The sequence below is a fragment of the Marmota monax genome, unplaced genomic scaffold (assembly GCF_021218885.2).
Source record: "Marmota monax isolate L192 unplaced genomic scaffold, Marmota_monax_Labrador192_F-V1.1 WCK01_AAM20220418_F8-fsc00036, whole genome shotgun sequence".
Classification (NCBI taxonomy): domain Eukaryota; kingdom Metazoa; phylum Chordata; class Mammalia; order Rodentia; family Sciuridae; genus Marmota; species Marmota monax.
The window spans coordinates 10,558,182-10,567,844 of NW_026694491.1; the positions used below are offsets into that span (position 1 = coordinate 10,558,182).

Genomic DNA, 9,663 nt, shown 5'->3' on the forward strand with positions numbered 1-9,663 from the left:
TAAAGGATTAACTTTTGAAAGGTCAAGGTCCCACACTTAAAGCTGTGGTTTGGGGCAAAGGAAACTGTGGTTTCTGAGGATGTCCCTGAGGCACCAAACTTAAAAAATCATCAAAGAAAGATTCCATTGTGTTTGGAAAGGCTGCTTTTCCTCATAAGAAAGGGAGGGGCACGTTTTAGAGTTATTGCCAACTGCAACAGTTGGAATGAAAATATCAGTGACTCCTAGTTGCAATGTTCTATTGACTTCTATCTCAACAGTGGTCACAGATTCCAGGTGCCAGCTGCTAAGGGCAATTTTTCCCTGCTTTCCAGGAGGCTCCAGATAAAGGAAAGGAAAGGACAAGTGGTAATGGAAATGTACAGCACTCAAATGCTCAAATAGGGGAAGGTGTGTGCCATTTATATACAGGTCTATTTTTTTTCAATTGAACCCTACAGTTGTTTCTGTTAATACTCATTGGGGCTCTTTCTCTTTCTTTTTTTCATATCTATATTGGTAAATTTTGTATAAATGTGTGGGACTTTCAGAGATGTTCATCTCAAACTCTGCTCTTTGGCCAGTTCAAAAAGTGAAATGAATTCTGGCCTGTTTTCTCTGGTTTATGATAAGCCATTGCAACTCTAAGAGCACTGTCTTAATAAAAAGAACATAGCTCACAATTAGGAAGACTATCAACAATACCTTAGAGACGAGTTTTTATAAGATATATATTACATGTTATGTGTATGTGTAGGGTGCTGGGCTTTTAGAATGCTAGGGAGTGCTCTACCTCTAAACTACATGCCCAGTCCTTTGTATTTTATTTTGAGACAGGGTTTGGCTAAATAGCTCAAGTTAACCTTAACCTTGTAGTCCTCCTGCCTCTGTCTCCCAAGTTCCTGGAATTACAGGTGTGCACGGTTATGCCTGGTTGAATATTACATTTTTAAATACACTTTCATTTTTGAATTAGAATTTACTGTAAAATAGATTCACAATGGATATAAGAAAGTGCTAGTAATGCAAGCTACATCTTTAGAGAAATTAAGAAATTTAAGATTTGTTGTGACTCTACATCGTGTACAACCAGAGAAATTAAAAGTAGTGCTCCATTTATGTACAATGAATTGAAATGCATTCTGCTATCATGTATAGCTAATTAGAATAAATTAAAAAAAGAAATTTAAGATTTGGAATTTGAATAGGAATACATGCAGTACTCTGCTGAAACTATTTAGGATAATTCTTCTTTCCCTTGGTCTACTAGAAGTATACAATTGTTTTGAAAAGGTTAAAGTTTAGGCCACGGATATTTTAAGTGTTATTTAACATGTTTGTCTCCTCCAAACAGATATATTTTGAAGGCAGTTTCTTTTTCTAATTTATTTGTTATCTATAGTGTCTAACACAGTGCTTTAGACACAACAACTGGCAAATAAATGGCTTCTGATTGCTACTGTAGACATGGTGCTCTTCATGGAGAAGTGTTTCTTTTTTTCTTTTAACTCCAAGGGTATTTGTAGGATAGATACAATAATCTGTGTCTGCGAGAGAGAGAAATAGAGGGTGGGAGGGAGAGAAAGAAGAGAGAGGGAGTGGGGGGAGAGAAAGATTGAGAGATTGAGACTGAAGGGGAGATTTTGACTGTAGGCTAGATATGCTAAATACCCTACCAATGTGGAAGACTCCTGATCAGTTTTCTTATGCATTAAGTGATTACAGTCAGCTTTCTGTATTCTGGTGAGTGTATTCAATCAACCACAATCAAACCCCCAAAATGTTACGTCTGTACAAATATTTACAGGTTTACATGTGCAAGCAGCCCTGCTCTGCTATGTGCTCCTCACCATAAGCCCATAGTGGTGTGAAAACCAACCAGGGACTGAAACCTCCGAAACTGTGAGTCAAAAATAAATCTCTCCTCTTTAACAAAAAACGTACAGGCTTTTCCCCCTTGTCATTATTTCCTAAATGATATAGCACAAGTGTCTACATAGCATTTGCATTGCATTGGGTTTGATAAGTGATCTTGAGATCATTTAAAGTATTTGGGAGTATGTACATAGGTTACATGTAAATACTATGCCATTTTATATAAGAAATTTGAGTATTTTAACATCTGTTGGGGTCATGCAACCAGTTCCCTGAGGATACTGAGAGATAAAAATAGTCTTTAACATACTATGACCCTAGATGCTGCTAGGGGATCTATTCTGGTGTATCAAAAACTCTGGATATCATTGTTACCACACATGGGATTAAAAATAGGTCAGTTATATTAGAAGTCTATTTTTTTAGTCCAACACTTTTGAAAACCCTCAAGCAATTAATGCACTTTTACTAGCCATCCCCTATCTATTTATCTAGGAAATTTATCCTAGAAAAATAGCAAGTACAATTATTATGGGGAAAATATGTATATTTTTTCTTGGTAACAGAGTAACTAACTTGTCCTGATTTGCTAGAAGCTTTCCCGTTTTTAGCATTTTAATTGTCTCAGTGTCAAGCAAGTACTGACTCACCTGCTGTTGACCTCCCTACAACACAAGCCTCCCTTTTGCTGGATAATTCTTTTGAGATGCTGCTTGGAAATATGGGAATGGACATCAAATTGCCTTCTAAGGGTTTGGTTAACTTCAAAAGTTATCTTTTCAGAATGAGCAATATAAGTTAGGGAAAGAGATAAATTTCTTGGGGAATTAGAGATTAAAAAAGTCTAAACTGGGAAGAATTTAAAGAAAGGAACAGAGTCACAGGCTTGTGGCTAAGGAAGATGTCAAAGAACTTAAGAAGAAGAGTGTCTAAGGACTTAAGTAGTGATGTTTATAAAGTTGTTTGCTGTTGCAGTGTATTAAAGATAGTTTCTTTTTCTTCTTCCCATACTATCTCCTGGCTAATATTTAAAATTTGACTGATAGGTTAAATAGAAGATTAGACACAGGAAAATAGAGAGTGAGTCAACAGGAATATAAATTTCTGGTCCTCTCACCTCACTTCCAAAATATCTTAAACTGCAGTGTAGTAAGAAAAGCAGAAAATATAAAAAAGAGAATTTTATATCATATGTAACTGACATCCATTTGTATTAGGATTTTTTTTAAAGGAAGAAAACCCACTATAAATCAGTAAAAAATCATATAAAATAATGGAAATATGAACAGAAAAAATAAGAATGGGCAAATCCCACAAAAAGAAATATGAATGACAAGTAGACATGAAACTAAACATCAAACTAAAAAGCTTCTTCTCAGCAAAGAAACAATCAGTGAGGTGAATAGAGAACCTACTAATTGGGAACAAATACCACATGCACATCAGATACAGCACTAATCTCTAGGATATATAAAAAACTCAAAAATCTTAACACCAAAAATAAAAAACAACCCAATCAATAAATGGGCCAAGGAACTGAACAGACACTTCTCAGAAGAAGATATTCAATTAATATACAATTAACCAACAAATATATGAAAAAATGTTCAACATCTCTAGCAATTAGAGAAATGCAAATAAAAAATACCCTAAGATTTCATCTCACTTCAGTCAGAATGGCAGGATTAAGAATACAAACAACAATAAGTGTTGATTAGGATGTGGATGTGGGGGGAAAAGGCATACTCGTACATTGTTGGTGGGACTGCAAATCGGTGCAGCCAATATGGAAAGCAGTATGGAGAATCCTTGAAAAACTGGGAATTTGATCCAGTTAAGGTCTATACCCAAGGACTTAAAAACAGCATACTATAGGGACACAGTCACATTAATGTTTATAGTAACACAATTCACATAGCTAAACTGTGAAACCAATCTAGATGCACTTCAGTAGATGAATGGATAAAGAAAATGTGGTATATATACACAGTGAAATATTATTCAGCATTAAAAGAGAATAAAATCATGGCATTTGCAGGTAAATGGATGGAGCTGGAGAATATAATGCTAAATGAAATTAGCCAATCCCCCAAAAAAACAAATGCCAAATGATTTCTCTGATTTAAGGATGCTGATCCATAATATACTTCAGGATGAGGGGATGGGAGGATTAAATGAACTTTAGATAGGGCAAATGGGAAAAGAGGAGGGAGGGGAAGGTAGGGAACATAGGGGTAGGAAAAATGGTGGAATGTGACGGTCATCATTACCCTAAGTTCATGTATGAAGACACGAAGGATGTGACTCTACTTTGTGTACAACCAGAGATATGAAAAATTGTGCTCCATATGTGTAATATGAATTGTAATGCATCCTGTTGTCATATATAACAAATTAAAATTTAAAAAAAGAAAATAAAATTTGCCAGTGAAGAACAACAACAACAAAAAAAGAAGTTCAATTTCATGAAGATATTGTAAATACAAATTGAAGTCATTTTTATATAGAGATACCACTTCATACCCAAAAGATGTCTTGTTTATTGATTGATTGATTGATTGATTTTTTTACAACATCTAGCTATACCAAAGATAGAGGTCAATGGACCTTACATTCTAATGGTGGAAATGTAGATCATTTAACCACTATAGAGAACAATTCAACAGCATATGTCACTGGATATAATATGGCCTAGAAAATCCTCTCCTAGGTATATTCTAAAGATACCTAGCATTTTGCAAAAATTTACATTGCAGCATTATTTTTAATAGTGAAAAAACTGGAAAGCATTATCTTATTTATTGTTGAGTTAAAACACTTATGATGATGTTTTGCTTCTCCAGGAGAGGGACACTAACTAGTGCATATTCTCCTCTTCACAGGAAGTGCAGTAAATTATTAGAGAGTTTGACATTGGAAATGAAACTGCCTAGTGTGGCTCCTTTCTCTTCTTTTTTTCTGGGTACTTTGCTACCATGCAAGAAGTACACATAGTGCTCTCTGCTCCTTTCTGGAAATTTGACTGGGCTAACATTGCCTTGTTGGTATGGGGAGGACTACAATAGGTGACTTCAACCTGTGACTTAGCCTGTAGGATACAGCTTTAGGAAAGCTATTTGCCCATAGATATAAGACAATTTTTCAAGTTTTTACCAGTAAAAAGGTGATATTTTAATTTCTATTTTTCTTTATCTTTTCTCTCTTTTTTTAAGTCAGTTGGTCCAGATGGATACTATTTATGAACCATTTGACTACCAACATTGAAAAACAAGCAATAATTATATAATCTGGGGAAGAAAAGAGCATATGGAATAAAGAGGCTTTAAGTGTGTGCAGGACAGGAAATGTCTCAGCTTTGGGGATATTTGCTAGGCTATGGCTGGGGGATTTTTACCATAGTGGTTTCCTTCAGCTAAAAGTGACTTTGCTTACATGTGTATGACTGATTTCCAAAAGGTAATACATTGCACTTGAGGCCTTGAGCAAGCACCACCCAGCCCTGTCTTTCATTTAGCAAGACTAACTTCTCAGCATGCTATAAGCCTCAGCATCTCACCCGACCTCTATTCTCTCTTTTCAGTGGCTAGAATGCAAGAACAATAGCTTCAACTATGAGCTCCCCTGTGATGATGATTAAGCAACAAGAGAAGAAAGGGTAAGCATTTAATTTGGATAATATACATGAAGCAGCAGTCGATATTTATGAGGTCTTAAATAAGCTATCCATTGGTGACATCATTCTGTTCCTACAAGTTCTCTGCCCAGAAAACGCAGTTAAAATCCATAGTTGCTTATGAGGCTAATTGCCACTGGGCCTCTTCAATAAAGCAAGAATTTATGTTGGTTAACTTGTAACTGTGGACTCCATAGCCTCAAAATTCAACTCTAGTCCTCACAACCACAGCCCCAGTAGGAGAAGGCTGATGCAGGAGAGAGAGAGAGAGAGAGAGAGAGAGAGAGAGAGAGAGAGAGAGAGAGAGAGAGAGAGAGAACATTCTTTATCTTTTGTGGGCCTTCTTTTTGAAGGCGGGGTAAGTACTGGAGATTGACCCCCAGGGATTCTTAACTGAGCTATATATCTATTCTTTTTTTTAATTTTTTTTAAATATTGAGACAGGATTGCTAAGTTGCTTAGTGCCTCCCTAAGTTGCTGAAGCTGGCTTTGAACTTGTGATTCTCCTGCCTTAGCCTCCTGAGCTGCTGGGATTACAGGTGTATGCCACACTGCCTGGCCTCTTTCCATATTTTTATTAGTGTATTACAGATTCATACAATATTTAGATTTGTTGTTATGTATTTGTCCATGCACACAATATAACAATGTAGTTTGACAAATATCATTCCCCTGTATTTCCCCTTTCCCTACCCTCCTTTCTTCTGCTAGTCCTCTTCCTCTTTCTATTGATCTCATTTCAATTTTCATAAGACCCCCCAGTTTTCTTTGCCTTTTTCCTCTCTAGCTTCCAGATCTGAGGGAAAACTTTGACCCTTGACCTTTGAGGTTGGTTTATTTCACTTGACATATTGTTCTCAAGTTCCAGCCAATTTTCTACAAATGACATGATTTTGTTTTTCTTTATGTCTGACTAAAACTCCACCGTGTGTGTGTATGCCACATTTTCTTTATCCATTCATCCACCAATGGACACCTCGGCTGGTTTGCTGTGAATTGTGCTGCTATAAACATGGGAATGCATGTATCACTATATGGTTATGACTTTAGTACTTTAGGATAAATTCTGAGGAGTGTTATATGGTGGATCCTATGGTGTCTCTATTTCTAGATTTTTGGGGAACCTCCATACTGATTTCCATAGTAATTGTCCTAATTTAAAATTCCCACCAATAGTGTAAAAATATTCCTTTTTCTCAACATCCTCCAGAATTTATTATTGTTCATATTGTTGATGACTACCATTCTGATTGGAGTGACATGAAATCTCAGTGTAGTTTTGATCTGGATTACCTTAATTGCTAATGATGTTAAACATATTTGCATATACCTGTTGACCATTTGAATTTCTTCTCTTGAGATGTGTCTATCTAGCTCATTTGTCCATTTATTAATTGGGTTGGTTTTTGGTGTGAAATTTTTTGAGTTCTTTATATTTTCTGGATATTAATCCTCTACCAGAAGAGTAACTAGCAAAGATTTCTCTGCTGTGAGGCTTTTTAATTTGATGCCATTCCATTTATTAATTCTTAGCATTATTTCCTGAGTTCTAGGGATCCTATTAAGAAACTTATTGCCTGTGCCTATATGTTGAAGTGTGGACCCTACATTTTTTTCTAAGATTTGCAGTTTCTGGTCTAATTCCAAGGCCTTTGATCTATTTTGAGTTAACTTTTGTGCAGGGTGACAGATAAGGACCTAATCTCATTGTTCTATTTATAGATAGCCAGTTTTCTCAGTACTATTTAGTGAAAAGGCTGTTTTTTTTTCTCTAATTCATGTTTTTGGCATCTTTATCAAGGATCAAATGACTATATCTATGTGGGCCTCTGGGTCTTCTATTCTGTACCATTGATCTATGTGTCTGTTTTTATGCCAGTATCATGCAGTTTTTGTTACTAAAGTTCCATAGTATAATTTGAAGTCAGGGATTATGATGCCTCCAGTATTGATTTTTTGGCTTAAAATTGCTTTGATTATTCTGGGTGTTATATTCTTCCAAATGAATTTTAACACTGATTTTTCTAATTCTGTGGAGAATGTCATTAGTATTTTGATGAGAATTACACTGAACCTGTATTCCCACCCTTGTCCAGCACAGGCAGCTAAACTAGAGGTCACTCTAGTGAATTCCCTAAGGCATCAAATAAAACACAGATGCACAATTTACCTTAATTTCAAGCCCCAGGACGGCTCCTCTGCCCTTGACCTCAAACTCCCCAAATGGGAGAGGGAGGAATATCACGGGAGGCTGGAGAGAGAGAGAGAGAGAGAGAGAGAGAGAGAGAGAGAGAACACACATTTCAGAGTGGACTTTTATTGGGAGGACTCTAGATTCTTTAGAAATTTCCATCCAGTAAAGGTCAAGAGGGGCCGAGTTACAAGGACAGGTAAGGTAACTCCATCCCTGGGGATGTAGGAAGGCACACCCACACATGAAGACACATTTGGCTGCATTCTTTTTACCACCCTCAAGATGGGGACCACAGTCTTCCGCAACTTAAAAGAAAGCAGATCATCAGAGATGACCGACAGTGCCTCAACTGATCAGGAGGGGAAAATGCTGGTCACATGACATGACGGCCTCCCACACTGTATAATGCTTTTGGCAATATGACCACTTTAACAATATTAATTCTGCCTATCCATGAACATGGGAGTTTATTTTTTTTCATTTTCTTATATCTTCTTTAATTTCTTTCCTCAATAATCTCTAGTTTTCTTTGTAGAGGTCTTTTACTTCCTTGGTTAGATTTATTCCTAGTTATTTTTGTAGGTTATTATGAATGGGACTTTTTATGGTTTAGATAAAAGCTCATGTGTGAGACAATGTAAAAAGGTAGAGGTAAAATGATTGGGTAATGAGAGCCTTAACCCTATCAGTGAGTTAATCACGTGATAGGATTTAACTGAGTGTTAGCTGAAGGCAGGAAGGGTATGGCTGGAATAGGTGGGTTACTGGGAATGTGTCTTTGGAGTATATATTTTGTGAGCTGAGTTTAAGTCTTACTCTAGTTCCTGAGTGCCACGTTCCCAGCTGCTTTCCTCCACGACACACTTCTGCCATGATATTCTGCCTCACCTCATCCCCAAGGAATGGAGCCAACTATATATGGATAGTGACCTCTGAAACTGTGAGTCCCCAAATAAATTTTTCCTCCTCTAAATTTATTTTTTTTGGGTCACTGAAGCAAAAGAAGCTGAATAAAACAGTATTGTTTTTATGATATCTTATTGGTATATAGGAAAGCTATCAACTTTTGTATGTGGTTTTATAAATGGTTACTTGGCTGAATTTATTAGCTCTAGCAATCTTTTCATCTTCTATTTTATGTTGATTTAATAAGCCCTGCAATTTTAGCATTTTGTTTTGATCTATGAACCTCTCTGCCCTGTGGCTTCTGTGATAGCTTGCCTGGTTGTGTACTTGCAGACTATCTTTTCTTAAGATAATTTTTCATATGATAAAACTGATTCTAAATTGGCTCAACTCTAATCAAGAAGAGGGATGCTATTTATTAGATATTTATATCTTAATATCCATTAGTAGGTGAATGGATATAGTGTGATTTATCTCTATCCTGAGGTTTATAGTTATTAAAATAACCTAATATTATTTAATGTAACAATGGGGATAAATATGAAAGATTTAATATTCAATGTAATAATAATTATAATGAATACATACAATAAGATATATGATTGTCACTCAGGATACAGTCAACCTTCCTTCTTCTAATAGGAAATCTGCTCCTCACCCATGATCCAGGAGATTATATGGCCAGGAGAGTAGACATTTTCCAGTCTCCCTTCAAGCTAGATACAGCTGTGAATTAAATTCTACTTAATATGATAATATGATGCAACCAGAATTATATGTGCTACTTTAGTGTTGCATCTTTAAATGTAAAAGAGTGCTACATACCCACTCCTGCCTCTCTTTTCTCTTCCCAATGACTAGAATGCAAGAATAGCAGCTTCAACAATAAACTCCCCTGAGATGATGATACAACAGCAGGAGAAGGAACCAAGATCGAGGATAACTTTTGAGTGGAGATATCTTTCCTGAATTGCTAACCTATCCCCTGACTCATCTCTTTTTTTTTTTTTAGCATTTTTTTATTGGTTGTTCAAAA

General features: G+C 36.1%; 1 long non-coding RNA gene across 1 annotated transcript; it reads left to right on the plus strand.

Moving 5' to 3' along the window:
- The first annotated feature begins 266 nt into the window (after window positions 1-266).
- On the plus strand, window positions 267-8,661 carry LOC124075682 (uncharacterized). The gene is made up of 4 exons (XR_009224483.1): window positions 267-390; window positions 1,787-1,881; window positions 5,435-5,509; window positions 8,543-8,661. It is a non-coding gene; the product is annotated as an uncharacterized LOC124075682 (long non-coding RNA).
- The last annotated feature ends 1,002 nt before the right edge of the window (window positions 8,662-9,663 follow it).